The sequence below is a fragment of the Lepidochelys olivacea genome, assembly GCF_965140295.1.
Source record: "Lepidochelys olivacea isolate rLepOli2 genome assembly, chromosome: 5".
Taxonomy (NCBI): Eukaryota; Metazoa; Chordata; order Testudines; family Cheloniidae; genus Lepidochelys; species Lepidochelys olivacea.
In genome coordinates, this window is record NC_140415.1 from 102365342 (window position 1) to 102381732 (window position 16391).

The following is a 16391-nucleotide window of genomic DNA, read 5'->3' on the forward strand; positions in this document are numbered from 1 at the left end:
TACTCCTTTTCTTTTTGCGAATACAGACTAACACGACTGTTACTCTGAAACCTATTTCATCACAAACTTTGGTTTCTAAACTTCATAACTACTCAACATCAGTTTTCCCTATGATGGGTCTCCGTCAAGTCCTCAATGGAGATTATAATATTACCTGCTAGGCAGGTGGAGTTGATAATTTCCACTGCTCTCCTGATGAAAACAGCGTTGGAGACTTTGCAGAAGTTACAAATTCTCCCAGCAACTGTTGTGAACACCACAGGAGGTGGGGGAAAATACCGGGCTCACCAAAGCTACAAACTTTACCTGCTATACTGATCGTGCTTATCAAGTCTGCTGTGCTCCCCCAAATGATATAGCCCTTTATTTAAATTCCCCTCTCATCTGATGGTGTAGATATTTTGGTCCAAAACCTCCACAGAGAGGGGGGAAGGGCAGAATGAATTTCATATAATCCAACATCACATCAATTTAAATGTAATTTTGGGGAGGACAGGACATTCATTTTCCTATGAAATATTTTCAAATACAATTTACTATGTCTTGCTTTTGTTCTTCTGACTTTCTCTTTCTTCCATTCTAACTTTCAGGGTCTGTTTGTTCCCTGTTTTCATCTGCCACATCCTCTCCTGCATTTTTCTTTATCTCCTATCTCTCTCTCTCTCTCTTTTTTTTTTTTAATCTTTCCCTTCTGCTCAGTCCCTCTCCTGGCATCTGCTCATTGCAACAATTTCTCCTAACTTCTCCACTTTATTCTGACTACTTCTTTTTCTATTTCTCCAGTCTCTTCCTCCATTTCTACTCCATATCTATTTCACCGTCTGAGATCTACCCAACAGCCACTCTCACACTCATGCCCTCATAGTCACTCACTCATGTCACTCACTTTGCTAGCGATGGAGTGAAGAGAGGATTTGATAGCTGCTTTCAGTGCTAAGTGCCTTGGTTGCTCAGGCAGGGCACTGGAAGGAAATGCTTTCCTATAAGAGGTTTCAGGTGTTCTCCATGACTCTACGGGTCTTTTAAGGAAGAGGGTCATCAGAGCCATAGTGCACTTTAGTCCTTCTTCAGGCCTGGGGAGTGATTCTTGCTCCTCACTAGACAACAGTGACTGTGGCCAATAGATTGTAATGGTACAGAGAGACTCGTGGATAGCTGAGTGGGGTATAAGATGAGTCCAATGCAGAAGACATGTGGAAGTGGTGAGTGGGCCCACAGATGCCTGCCCTCATCACTGACACTTAGCAGCAGGGAGAAGTAATCGAGTGCTGAGATGTCATACTGCATAGATTGTATCTGGGGAATTGAGCAGAGACAAGCTGTATATGTATGTCCTCTGTAAGAAACAAAAGAGGCCCTCTGCTCCACTGGGATGTAAATGCCTGGTTTCCAATGGCCCAGTGCAAACCTACCTATGTGTCTTCCTAAGGTGACTGAATTCTAAGATGATCAGCACAGGTTACATGACTGCAAGTTCAGATCTCTTGGAGGTCCAGTAACACTACTTCTATAAATTCTGTACCCCACAAGAAAACTTGCCCACCCCCAAAAAGCAGGAAGAGGAAGTTGTGTGAATGAGGGAGAGTTGGGGGAAGTAACTGCAGTCAAAACCAACAAATCTATCCGGATTAAGTCCCCTCACGCTAGTCAAAAATCTATTTTACCATTTCCCAGAATCTAACCACAGCTCTAGTATGATAAGTTACTGGACAGCTTTCCATTGACAATAACAATTGACATAGTCTGAACCTGACAAATTAGTAGTTGGAGCCTAACCAGCTGATCCTTCCCTGGGCGTATTCTTGAGCGCAGTTGTTTTTGTGGGGGGGAAGGAACAACCTAGAAATTTTCCAAAGAAAAGCTTTAAGTCAGTTACAGCTATATAAAATTTAAAAAAAACAAACTTTAAAGTCAGAAAGTTAGGTACTGAGATACTAACACAGAGCTTATTTCGGCCCATCCTTTGCCTATAGCAGCCCCATCTTCCCCCGTTGATCCCTAGCTTACTTTCCAGTATAGACCCCAGCTCCTCAGTATCCCTACCAAATCTTTACACTCTGTACTGCCCTGAAAACTACCAACAACCCACCTGTTACAGGCTCAAGAACTGAACCTCTACCAGGCCAGCTTTTCCCTAAAAGAAAGAGACCACATCATGCATCTTAATCTGTACATGTATGCAAGAAAAACATCCTTCTTCCAACCATCATCCCGCCACAGACTGGAGACCCAGCTGTATTTCACCAATACCTTCATTAACTGTTTACCCTGTTCACCATAGATTAGATACATGCCAGAAATCCATACATACCAGTACCCTGTCCAGATTATCTTTCTTATGGACTGCAGTACAAAACCCTCACCCTAATATCTGAGCTCCTCCTGGGTAAAACCAATTAGCAATAGAAGGGCCCCTAATGCACTTTATGCACCCTCTATCTCTTCTCTCTTTTCAGAGTAAAAACTGGGGTAAGATTTTGAGGTGTGGGGCTGGGTAAAATGGAGTATCAGTTTTGTAAGTCTGTAAATGTTAGTGTTACACATTTAAAAAAAAAAAATCAAAAGCCTCAAGCCACTTGCTAGCTCTGTCACTGTTACTGTGTGGAATATACACCTTTCCGCAGTTAGTCTGCTACTTATGCGGGAAAGCTGGCACAATGCCAAGACAGTCTCCTGCTAAAAATCTTCTCTGAAAACATTCTCATTTATTAATTTCTGCCTCCTGTGTCAGTAACACACATTGTTCAGACCAAATCAAATTGTATATGCAAATACATATGCAAGGGAGGGGGAGGAGAAAATACTAAGATTTAACTGCCTTGTGTCCTACAACAGAATTGTAATTTCCCCAACTCCTGATTAACGAAAGTTAAACAAGTTAAATATAGCTTATGAATAAACATCCATAATTATGGGTTCAGCCTTTCTTCTGCATTGTTTCTTTACTACAGTTTTACCCAGCAACACTTCAGTTGATTTCATAAGCCCAAAAGACTAAAAATCTTAATTCTCCTAGTAGTGAAGTATATCAGGAGTAACGCTAAGTAAGTCAATGGTATGTAAAGTGGGGATGTGAGGAGAATCAGGCCCTAACGATTTTGCATTATATCTTATGTGAAGCTTAGCCGGGTACAGAAGTACTACATCTGTGATTCAAGTCCTTGAACGCTTTTTCTAAATGGACTAGAATTCTCTCCTCTTGATCTGAGCTGCTGACCCCAAATTGGGGAAGATAAAGCTTTTTTGGCCTTTTTATCACAGAACTGTAGGCAGCCATTAAATTCCCCCTTTCCACCCACCCCCGTTTCAGCCAGATTTAAAATTATTGTTCTTTCTTTTACAACTGATAGAGCTGACAGAATTAACTTATGATGAGTGGGAGTCTGAATTCAAGTTTTCTGTTAGCTTTTGCTCAAACATCAGGGATCCCCTTCTACATCAGGAATGATGGTGCCCAGACACCATAAAGTTTTGCACAGTATAGACATATAGCTAGAAGAATGAGAATGCTTCAAGGCTTGTTTCTCTAATAACTCATTATGATTATGTAAACATTCTTTTCCTAATTGGTACAATTTACAGTCAGGTACAATTTATCATTGTACCTGATTTGTCTCATAGCTTGGGCCTATACTTCATGTGTGGTGTTCACATTTCTTCTCAATGAACTCAGTTCAAACTTGTGGTTCAGATCTTCCAGATCTTTCAAGTTGCTGACAGTGCAAGTCTGGAGGAGATGGGGACAAAGGTAGTGACTTTCATGATTTTCTGATTCTGGTCCCAGTGGGCAATGGCCTGGTCCTCAGTCCAGTCTTCAATACAAGATATTGACTTACACTGGATGCCAGTGGTCCACGGAAGGTAGCCTGGGATCAGCCAGGTGAAGAGGAGCCCTGGCCATGTTTCCTCCTCTCTAGTCATGAACCTTATGCCAGGAATCAGAAGAAGGGATTTATAGGAGATTGGACTGGCTGCTGGATACCAACCTAGGATTCCCTCTACTAAGGAGAATATTCCACTGCTCAGTAAAGCCATGTGGCACAAAACAGAATTAATGGGCCAGATTCTGTCTTGGACTTCCACAGCTAGCTGATCCGTCTTGGCTTCCAAATCTTTTAAATTTGTACTTATCTTTTGTAACAGAACAAAAAATGTGTCCACCTTTACCCAGTATTTCTCTCTCTCTGTGTGTGTGAGTGAGAGAGAGAGAGAGATTCCAGGATTTGCTGCATCTGGAGGTTTATGTAGTGCTGAAGAAGATGAAGGACACTTTATAAACATAAATTATGTTTTACATGGCTCCCCTCGTGCCTACGTACTTTCTGTTTGTATTTCTGAAAGGCCATAACTGTCTTATTGTTTCCACCTCCACAGCAATCTTATTCTTTTCGTACTCTCCATCTTTGCCACTTAACTGAACTTCAAGCCAGAAGCATTTTGCCATTTAGGGCCCTCTTGGACTCATTCCTTGGGGGACTCACCTGACTCTGGAAGGTCTGATGCTTTGTTCTTCTCCATCTGCCCTTCTTTCTTGCAGGACAAAGCATTGACCTGCAATAGCTAGTATAGTGTAAGGACACAAAGGTGAAGCCAATATAGAAAATGTAAATTAGTAACTTTAAAAGACACGTCAAATGCTATTTAAAATTTTAGGAACATAGTAACATAGGGGTTGTGATACTAGATCAGACTAATAATGTGTGGAGTCCAAACTCCTTACTGTGATCAGTATCAGATGCTTAAGAGGAAGTCCCTATAATAAACAAGTATGCAATAACAATCTTATTGGGGAAGTTTTCTTCCTAACTCCAAGCAGATAGTGGCTATCTTATATTCTGAACTATAAGTATGTACATTTTTATCTTACCTAGTGTAACTGTGGATGTTCTCACTTATTCATATAAATTCAAAAACTCTCTTGAATTCTACTAAACTCAATTATACCTTGTGGTAGTGAGTTCTAGAGATTAATTATGCATTTTTGTATAAGTCCTTTTATCACTTTTTAATTTGTTGCCTTTTGATTTCATTGGTTGACCCTGGGTCCACTTTCAGAGCATTAAGTAAGTGCATCCTGCTGGCCTTCTCAAAATCATTCATTAATTTATATTTTCTATTTTGTCACCTCTCGTTTTTTCCTCTCTAAACGAACTAATCCTAATCTTTTTAATCTCTGCTCACACAAGTCTTTCTGGGACTCTATGCTCTTTTCTGGACCTTTCCTTTTCTGCTGTTATCCTTTTTTTAAATAGGGTGATTCTAAGACTGACTATAGTATTCAAAGGGAGGGCATACCATCTTCCCCTTTCCTGTTTATTTTTGAATTTTAATAAATGGTGTGACAGGGTCGGGCCAGATGGCTACAGGACAGTGATAGAAGGCAGATATATTAGCCCCAGGTTAAGTAGGTCCCTTTTCCCTGGTAAGGTAACAGGGAAGTTTCCAGAACAATCAGGAACTTTCTGGAAACAATTAAGGCAGACAAGCTGATTAGACCACCTGCAGCCCATCAAGAAGCTGCTCTAATCAATTAAGGCAGGCTAATCAGGGCACCTGGGTTTAAAAAGGAGCTCACTTCAGTTTGTGGTGCGTGTGAGGAGCTGGGAGCAAGAGATGCAAGAAGCTGAGAGTGAGAAGGCGTACTACTGGAAGACTGAGAAGTACAAGCATTATCAGACATCAGGAGGAAGGTCCTGTGGTGAGAATAAAGAAGGTGTTGGGAGGAGGCTATGGGTAAGTAGCCCAGGCAGTTGTAGCTGTCACGCAGCTGTTACAGGAGCCACTGTAGACAGCTGCAATCTACAGGGCTCTGGGCTGGAACCCGGAGTAGAGGGCGGACCCAGGTTCCCCCCATCCCTCCAACTCCCTACTTGATACCGGAGGAGTTGAACTGGACTGTGGGTTCCACCAGTGGGGAAGGTCTCTGGCCTGTTCCCCAATCCACTAGGTGGATCAGCAGAGACTGCGGGGCTTGTTCTTCCTTTCCCCATGCTGGCCGGTGATGAGGCTAACTGAGTGAACGGCAGATTTGAGCCATGAAAGTGGCCAAACTGTGGGCTGCCGTGAACCTCTGAGGCGAGAAAATCTGCCAATAAGCACACGATCCACCAAGGCAGAGGAGGAACTTTGTCACAATGGCTTTATTGGCAGTAAAAACAATAATACAAAAATACACATAAAATAGCTTTGTTGCATACAAGGAACCACAAAAACTAGTAATGCACACTGCTAATTACCATTATCTCAGTGCCTAAATCCAGCCAGTCAGTTCCAGGACTGTGTGGGAAGAAAGCAGTCCCAACAGAAGGCCATTAGAAACAAGTAAAATATGTCTAGAAACAAGTACCATTTCTCCTGCTCTCCCACTCCAAAAAACCAACCAACCAAAAATCCCTCAAACAATACATTCAGAAAAAAAAAATCACCACAGACTTTCCCTTCAAATTCTGCCGGGAGAGGGGTGTGCTTTATTAGTAATAAGCGATGCAGCAGGCAGACAGCTGTAGGAAAGAGATCTTTATTGAACATGCATAGAAGCCACTCAGGCGTTCTGAGAGACCCACACTTATCTAGTAGCAACCTAGGCCAGCTTGCATCCTGCATCACTGTAGCCACACCAAACCAAGTCACTCCTGAAGCCTGAGCCTCTTTTCCCAGTTCTGCTAGTCACACAACAGGATGGACATCAGTCAGAACTGCAAACTTGAAGTATTCAAAAGTAATGTCAGTCCCCCAAAATCATGCAATTGGTGGGTTTTTTTGTTTTCAAATGTTAGGTTCTTTTATATGCCTACTGTGGGTTGTTTGTTTTTGTTTTGTGTGTTATTTTTTAACCTTTAGGGTGCACTCCCTCCATGCCTTTTCTGCAATCATGAGGCTAGAAGTTCACTTTTTTTAAAATGAAAGCTGGGATTCTTATGCAATCTCTCTCTTTCAAAACCAAATGCCAAATATTGCCAGATTCTCAATAAAACCCTGAGAGTTGGCAGTACTGTGGTATCAATAGATAAAGATGTCTTCACTACTCACTCTTTCCCTTTCTTAAAATATCTTGTTTACATTTTTGATTGCCATGAGCAGAAGTTTTCATTGAATTGTCCACAATAATGCTAAGGGACCAGATCCTCAAGTGCTGTAAATCAGCATAGTTCTGTTGAAGTAAACGCAAGGAAAATCCCCAGCTGCTCTATTAGTGCTCCTGCCTAAACATCAAAGTAGTCAAAAGAAGGGGGGATGACTGATCTAACCTTTTATCTTAATATTTGCATTTTAATGATTTCATTTATTCTTAATTATAGCTTTCCTAAGGCTAAAGTTTGTCTAACACTTTCCATAGGACTGTTTTCACTGAATTTGTGAACTAATCTCACTGTTCACTGACTGTACGTTGATTGATTATGCATTGATGTGTGTAGGGAAGCTGATTTCTGTAACAGCCACTGAGAAAATTTCTTTGCCTGGGGAAAAGTAGCAAATCTTGGGGGGCCCTTTATCCATATCTACATGACACTTGCTTTGTTTTCCCCCAGTCCCCTTTCCTTGTCCTTTCCCCAGTTCTATCCATCTACTGCTCTGACACCACTGACAAGGAAGGACTTCTTTTAAGCATTAACACCCCTTTCTCATGGCTGCCATGGGGAAGGAGGCTTCCTTCCCCATGGCTGCCATGACAGAGGGGTGTTAACATCCTAAAAGAAGTCCTTCCTTGCCAGTGATGTCAGAGCAGTAGGGGAGCACTCCCGATGCCTCACCTTTTGGAAATTTTAATAGGGTTTCTCACATTTCCTAATAATTTGTGAGGCTTTAAAGGAACCCACATTTCCTATGTGGTGTACCCCTCTTCTTTTCCACCTTTCAGTAGCCTTGGCTAGAAAGATGTTGATGATGTCTTAGATTCCCTCAAACTGTAAAATGTTGAGGCCCCAAAAGATGTCTTAATTTGTGTACACAATTTTCCACTGGCCTTAGACATGCTGAAACTCCTATCTGAGCAATCTACCATACATCTGTTCATCATCCTTTGATGAGGTTTTAAAGTTACAATTTTTAAGATGACATGAGATGTCTAGTGCTACTCTATTCTGCCTATAACTACAGAGGCAAAGTGAGCTTGAATAACTAATGTTAGGTTGTAAAACCACAGGAGAACACTAGCAGAGGGTCGAATATAGAAAACCATGTCATTCTGTATAAACATTAGTAACTCGGTCATCTCTGCTGGAGAAAGTTCACCAGGGTCATGCACTAGCTTACAAGGTTCTTCCTTTCCATAACAACAAATTTGTATTTAACTCTGGGGGACAGGGGCATCACAGGGGCAGGGAGGATTATTACATGTGCAACATTTAAGGTTGAAAAATCAAGAACACGGGAGTACTCAGAGTAAAGATTGAAGGTTCCCTTGTGCTTATGCAGGGCCATCCCAAGGGGGTGCTGGGCCCAGGGCGGAAGTGATGAATACGTCACTTCCGGGACTGATTGCGCCAGCCAATCACACCGGCCTGCGAGACCCCCGAAAGTGCGGGCCCCAGAGTGGTCACCCCGATTTGCTGTACCCAAGGGATGGCTCTGTGCTTATGCCTCTCCTATAGTATTATAAATGAACAAAAATTTGTCAGTTAATATGTACAACACACATGAGCTAGCATTTCTTACACAAACTTGAACATACTACATGACAGTGCAGTACTTTCAGTCTGTAGTATTGCCTTGATTATGCCTCACTGGAGATTTACAAAATAAGCCAAATTTGGAGAAAATTGGTTCAGTAGTGTTATGAACATTTAAAGTTGAATGATCTGAAGTCTGAGACTGTCTCTTGTTTGATCGTAGATTTGAGGACACTGAGTACAAGGACTTGGCTTGCCCTTAGCTTTTGCATGGGTTGCACAAGTGTGGAGCAGCTGGTTTGCCTCCTCTCCACACACACACACACCTTCCCATTGCAAACATGCAACAATCTGGCCCTCAATTAGTATAGCCTTATTTAGCACTTGAAACCCAAAGAGAAACCTCCAGGAAAGAGCCTGTTCTATATTCTCCTATTCCTATTAATTACTATAACGATTTTGGATTAAGATGTTCCAAGTCCAAAATGTCAGAAAAAATGGGCAAGCAGCCAGTTTAGAACACACGAGTGCCTTAATGTATGAATAAAACTGGTGAACTTAGGAAAAAAAAAAATCCTACATGGTAGGGAGGGAAAAATAGAAGAAATAAAAAAGTCAGTTGTGCAATAAATTCATTACATACGCACCCAGTGTAATGCTGCTGAGAGAATTAGCTGTGTTTATCAGCTTCCCTCTAAGCATCAGATCCATTTAATGTAATACTTTCCTAATCATCTAGAAAAGCCAGCGTTTGGCTCTGCTTTATTACTATTCCATAAAATATTAATGTTGCAGCAGTCTAGAGCAAGGAGCAATGCCAGCAACATGATTGTTGACAGGGGCAATCAGTGACTAGAACGAACGATCAGTTCACAGAAGGGGCCGATTGAATGGATGCTTCTGCTCGTTCTGGGGAAATAAGGTAATCAAAAATGTGTTGCCTGGTGATTCATCTTTAACAAACATTTTAATTAAATACTTTTTCCTCTCCCCACCCCATCCCCAAACTTTAGATGATGTGAAAGTACTTTGGGCTGAAAAGATGGATCAGCTTGGATGAAATTGTGGGGTTTGTTTGTTTTTTAATCCAAAATTTAACTGTCTTCTAAAGATATTTTGGTGCTAAAGATACAATTTTTTGTGCTTATTTTTAGAGGTTGTTTTGCATTGCTCAGAAACAGCCTTTGCTTTTAAAATTAAAATTTGCAGATCATTAATGTATAGCTCAGATCAGGTCTGCTCTCATTTCGCATGCAAGGTGCATGCTCTGCTGACATTTCTTTAAAAAAGACTACAAAGGATGTTTAAAAATTCACTCAAATGTGCACACGGAGGAACTTATTTACACAAGTGCATCAGTAAGCCATGCTTAGCTAGTTTATGCTCTGTTCTGCTCTGCAATTTATCCAGGACTTAAAAAAAAATTGGGATCCTTTCTGAAATTTTAAAAGTAACTTAGTACATCCGATGCATCCAATGAAGTGAGCTGTAGCTCACAAAAGCTTATGCTCAAATAAATTTGTTAGTCTCTAAGGTGCCACAAGGACTCCTCTTCCTTTTTGCTGACACAGACTAACACGCCTACCACTCTGATACTTAAGGACAGATAACAATAGAAATCCCTTTTGAGCAGGTATTGGTTGGCAGGAAGCAAGTAATTCAGAAAGGTGAAGTTAAGGTGAGAGACCATGGTCCTGCTGCTACACTGCCCTGCAGATCAGAGAGGGAAAGGATGGAAGCAATGTTGCTATTGATTCAGGTCTCTCAGTGACTGGAGAGTCAACCCTAGGCCTCAGAAACCTTCCCACTGAAAACTCTGTCGACACTGTGAATTGTTTAGGCTTGGATAAAAGAGCATATTTAGACCAAACAAAAAAGGCCTGGTCAAAAATATTCCAAGCAGCTCTACTGTGCACAGTAAAGATTGCACAGTCGAGCCTTCTCTGTGTATCCCCTCCATGGCTGAGAGGTAGTTCAGCAGCAAGCTAACCAGTGAGAGCACTAGTTGTGCTTAGTTTGCTTCACACTTCAAATAAAGGGAAGGGAAATTAATCTGTTGGCTAAGTAACCTTAAGGCTGTCATCAAGAGCAAGAAGAAAAGGAGTACTTGTGGCACCTTAGAGACTAACCAATTTATTTGAGCATAAGCTTTCGTGAGCTACAGCTCATCGGATGCATCCGATGAAGTGAGCTGTAGCTCACAAAAGCTTATGCTCAAATAAATTAGTTAGTCTCTAAGGTGCCACAAGTACTCCTTTTCTTTTTGTGAATACAGACTAACACGGCTGTTACTCTGAAACCTATCAAGAGCAAGGAAATTCAAAGACAAAGGTGAATTCTACCCTTAATTCAAATGGTTACTTGCGTCTAAGGCTGGAGCTCAGTGGATGATGTCATGTGCACTAATCTCTAGCTCCAAAATGGAGAATCAATAGCAACACATTAACAGTGTATAGAGTTCCTTGCTCTGGCTATCTGGTGCCAGCAGCAACTTGAATGTTACTTAAACATACTGTTTTTATTGTTTGAGTGGCCTCATATTGAATAGCATCTCCTGCTGCCAATGCAGATACTTGTGTTTTCTTCATCTTAACAAAGGCTGTGAATTCCCAGGAAGCTGTTTAGGTCTCAGATGACTGGGATGTATTGTTAAAAATGGCACTCTGTGAACTCATGGGATTGTTAACTTGCATTAAAGTTTGATAAAAGGCTAACAAAGGACAGATGATGTGTGCTTGGAAAAATGGATCTGTTTGGCTTTCTCCACACAGTTGACAGACACTTGCAAATCAAATGTGAAATACTACCTAGAAGCTACAGTTGCATCCGATGAAGTGAGCTGTAGCTCACAAAAGCTTATGCTCAAATAAATTAGTTAGTCTCTAAGGTGCCACAAGTACTCCTTTACATTTTTCATTGTCCTCTTGATCCCTCCCTCCTCCTGCTCTCTCTTCATTCGTGAAATGATGAAAGAATTGGCATGCTAGGCAATTATCTGTGGTGTGTCAGCTGACATTCCAATTCCCTTTCGTCTACACTGGGCCAGGTCATCCCCTTCATGGAGAGGAGAGGAAGAGGAGGAAGCATAGGTACTGGTCAAATGATGCTGGTAAATTCAGAAGGAGGAAGTGAAGCCGAGGTAGAATTGTTCCCCCAAGCCCCTGTCCGTGAGTGCCAGCATTATCCTCTAGAAAATCTGCACTGTTTGCGGCAGAAAACCCACTGGAAGTTAATGTTGATCAGAGCAGAAAATCCTTAACTGCTGCCTTCAGCAGTAGTTACTTCAGAGCCACAGCTGGTCCCCCAATGGAGAAGGACTGGAAGGGAAGGAGACCTGCTGCCAGTATTAAGTGTGGAAACATGCTACTGGAGGAATAAAGGGCATGACACAGGCACTGGCTCTGCATGCAGGTGCCTTAGTATAGGCAGGGATGGAAAAGAATTTGCCAGCAGAACTCGGGCATCTGTGTAGCGAGAGGACCATGCCACCAGTCATATTTGCACACCCTTCTCCCTTGGGAGGATAATGCAGTGGAAACCCCATACATGGAGTTTCCTGTGAAGTCTTACTCCTCCTGCAAGGTTTCTACGGAAGGGGATAATAGGAGCCCAAGCTGAATACATAAAGCTCAATGGTTTGGTCAGCTAGACCAAATCACTAGTTGGAGTCAGAGAAACATTGCCCTTTAACAGTAAACTATTTGCATTAAAGAAAAGTTGCCTCAGCCCACCCAGAAACAGATTAAATGACAGTGAATGTGCTTAATTTGTTTAGGAGCATAGTATAATATCAAAATAATTAGGCATGATTTAGGATCCCACAACACTTTATAAATATGAGCATACACATCACAGGCTGGCTCAAATAGTGTTTCACAGATCCCAGGTAACGGTACCTCTGATGCCTTCATACACTCCTTGAAGACATCCCCACAGATTTCAGGCCTCTAGCTGTCACCCCTTGTGGGGCAAGAACCTATATTCCTCTCCCCCTAGACTGGGGATTTAGGCTGCAATTCCTCTTGCCACTACCTGTCATCACCTTTGGAAGTCTAAGTTTAGTTCAGTACCTGCTGTGCAGCTCTCTGGAGCAATGACAGTGCTTTCCAGTGACCTGCCAGCCGTAAATAAACCACCGTATTTATTCTGAACAAAAGCATTACAGAGAACTTATCTTGAAAACAAAACCACTTCTATGCATGCCCCTCTTACCAGCATCTCTGTGCAGAAGGTAGATATGTTTCAAAGTCCTTCAAAAATCCTTTCAGCAGAGTCTGTCCCTCCTGGATACAGGCTCACTCAGTTCTTGGATCAAGTGGCAGTGGCTGCTCCTCTGTATCAGGCGGGGTTCTTTATGCAATTCTCAGTTTGTTGTTTGCTGGCCTCTTGAAGCCAGTCAAAACGGAACCCCAGATGCGGTACATCTGCAGACTTGCTTACCTGTCTAGGGATTTGCATTAATTACCACACACACTCTCTCTCTCCTAGGATTTTAATTCCTGTAATTTCATCCATGCTTAGGTGACTTCCCCAAGACACTGCATTGCTTGATCTGTTCCAAGAAAGAAATTAACCCCTTCACGCTCAGTGGGCAGCAATATAAGGTGAGAGGGGAAAACTGAGTTACACAATGTTCATAAAAATAAATCAGAAACTTGCAGTTCCCCACAGTATTGTTTCCCTCTTACACATGGGGAAATTGTGGCACAGTAGTTTAAGACACCCAAGTGTGATGTTGTCTAATTGAAGTATGACCATGCGAACAATTGTTGCTACCAATGCTATATAATTGCAGCAAATCTTATACAAAATATAACTCATGGCCAGAAAGGGTTAAATGGCCTGCAGGCTGAATGACCCAAAGCCCATCTTTAAAGTTCGTTTTTGGAAAACCAGTGAGGTAATAAAGAAGCTGTTTTATGCTGGGTTGATAAATCTAAATTTTGAAAGTCATGTTAGAAAGGCATGTGAATGGTAATTAGGGCCATTCATGCTAAACAGGCTAGAATTTTGAAATGCAAACCTATATTGTTAGAAGTAATACTCATTGTGTGTATCTTAAATGCTACCCATGTAAACAGTTCCTGTCTGTCACTATAGCTACTAATTCAGCGATCAAAAGGGAATATTAACATTTAGATGAATCTTGGGTGAAGTAATGTCCTTGTCTATATGTCTCTTTAAAGTTTGTAATAGACTGCCTAATGGATCAATTGCCCTATGTTAATTTGTGTAACTAATTACTGGTGGTGTTTAGAAAACAGAAGGTTACATCAAAAGCCTATTGTTTACCCAGGACTGTGTGGTCAAGTGGATGCTAGAAAACTGTATAAAAGACCGTTGGGTCCTGATTCTGTCATCTCAGATCTGCTTGAGGCTTCATACAGGGGAAACATAAGCAATAAGGACTAAAATCCTAGTCCTAAATTGGAACCCCTGCAATGACATTGGACAATAACTTGTGAACTATTTCTGAAATAACTCTTTGCAGCTACAAAGCTCACCATCTCTGCTATGTATCTGAACCTCAAGAATTTAACTCATGTCTGTATGTATATTGATCTTTTAACTATACTCTTTTGTTTTTAATAAATTTTAGTTTCGATAATAAGAATTGGCTGTATGCATTTATTTGGGTAAGATATGGAATATTCATTAACCTGGGAGGTAATGTGTCCGATCCTTTGGGATTGGTAGAACCTTTTATGTGATGAAGTAAGGTATTCAGGAATCTTCATCATATTTGACTTGGGTACCTGGATGGAGGTCTGAGGCTGGGTTGCTTTGAGGGAACTGTGTTGTCTGTTTTTGGAAAACCAGTGAGGTAATAAAGAAGCTGTTTTATGCTGGGTTGGTAAATCTAACTATTGAATTATCCACCATCTTTGGAGTTTGTCTGCCCCATTCTTTGCTGTTCACCCTAATTGAATAGATTCATCGATATTAAGGTCAGAAGGGACCATTATGATCATCTAGTCTGACCTCCTGCACAATGCAGGCCACAGAATCTCACCCACCCACTCCTGTGATAAACCTCTCACCTATGTCTGAGCTATTGAAGTCCTCAAATCATGGTTTAAAGACTTCAAGGAGCAGAGAATCCTCCAGCAAGTGACCCATGCCCCATGCTACAGAGGAAGACGAAAAACTTCTAGGGCCTCTTCCGATCTGCCCTGGAGGAAAATTCCTTTCTGACCCCAAATATGGCGATCAGCTGAACCCTGAGCATATGGGCAAGATTCACCAGCCAGATACCCAGGAAAGAATTCTCTGTAATAACTAAGATCCCACTGCATCTAACATCCCATCACAGGCCATTGGGCCTATTTACCATGAATATTTAAAGATCAACTAATTGCTAAAATCATGTTATCCCATCATACCATCTCCTCCATAAACGTATCGAGTTTAATCTTAAAGCCAGATAGGTCTTTTGCCCCCACTGCTTCCCTTGGAAGGCTATTCCAAAAGTTCAGTCCTCTGATGGTTAGAAACCTTTGTCTAATTTCAAGTCTAAACTTCCCAATGACCAGTTTATATCCATTTGTTCTTGTGTCCACATTGGTACTGAGCTTAAATAATTCCTCTCCCTCGGCTGGCTCCCCACTGGGACCCTAGTCACACCAAGTGTCTAAATTTTGTCCTAAATTTAGACACCTAAATAAAGGCCCAGATTTTCAGAATGCCTGAGCAATTAGAGATCCCACTGCATTCTGTGGGAGCTTGGCCTGACTGAGGGCTAGGTCCTGTCTTTAGGCACAGCCCTGAGCATAGGAAGGAGTGTAAGTTACACTCTAGCCCTCTGAGGCAGTATGACAAAACATTCTGAGGCACAATCCCCTCTCTGCTTCCTCTTGGTATGTAATTTTCTGTTGGCCTTTGGCTCCAGCAAGCTGGGAGATAGGGGTGAGGGTAAAGTTTCACTCATTCCTTGACCCTCTCACTCCCCCACTAAGAGCAGGGGGGGGAGAAGTGGGCATGCCTGGATCCAAGGTATAAGGAAGGAGATTCTTATTCATGTTCATGTGTATTTAGTCCAAATCGCAATCGAGCCCTAAAGAGACCTGGCTAAAGGCTCTCGGCAATTCTGTAGCAGACCTGGGAACAGAATCCAAAATTCTTGTGTCCTAGTCCTGTGCTTTAATGACAAGACCACCCTTCCGTTACGATTTGTGTACTTCCTTGGTTTCTAATTTGAGCTGTACATGCCACAAGAGGAATCATTTTGGTGAATAAAGCTCATAGAGGGATTTTTTTACCTTTTTTTTTTTTTTTTAAATTTTTTGACTGGTGGTGTTGGTTCAAATGTGGCTGTATCCATTCTCCAGAAAGAAGTGTATAAACTAGCAAATTGAGTTCTCTCTGCTTTTTCTTTCCCAATCCCCACGCCAGCCTCTGTTTGTTCTCTGCAGGATTCGTCCTTTGCCAGAGTTCAAGTGCTTGCAAACAGGGGATCTCTGCAAATCCCAGTTGAGCACCCAGTTAAAAGATATGAATATGGATGATGCTTTCACCCATCAGATGCAAAGCATTTAGCTTCATACCTCTCTGGCTGGAAATACAATAAAATCTATTCAGCATCCAAAGCATTACAAATGGTACTCGTCTTTTTAGAAAAGCAGAAGCTGGGAAAGCAGGATTCTAAATTAGATCAGATGAGTGTCTTCTGAGGCTAATAAGTATGCAATGTAAAGCAGCTAGACTTGTTGAGAGAATTCCATCCAGTTTTCTTTCTCCTCAACTAAGAGCTTAATTCAATTCCTTTAAGTTCAATGGACTCCC

General features: G+C 41.7%; 1 long non-coding RNA gene across 1 annotated transcript in view; it reads left to right on the forward strand.

Moving 5' to 3' along the window:
• Nucleotides 1-16391, forward strand: part of LOC311521283 — a 72341-nt gene that overhangs the window by 11549 nt on the left and 44401 nt on the right. The window contains exon 2 of the long non-coding RNA XR_014711844.1: nucleotides 13131-13213. This is a non-coding gene — a long non-coding RNA (uncharacterized lncRNA). The remainder of the gene's footprint in view (nucleotides 1-13130; nucleotides 13214-16391) is intronic.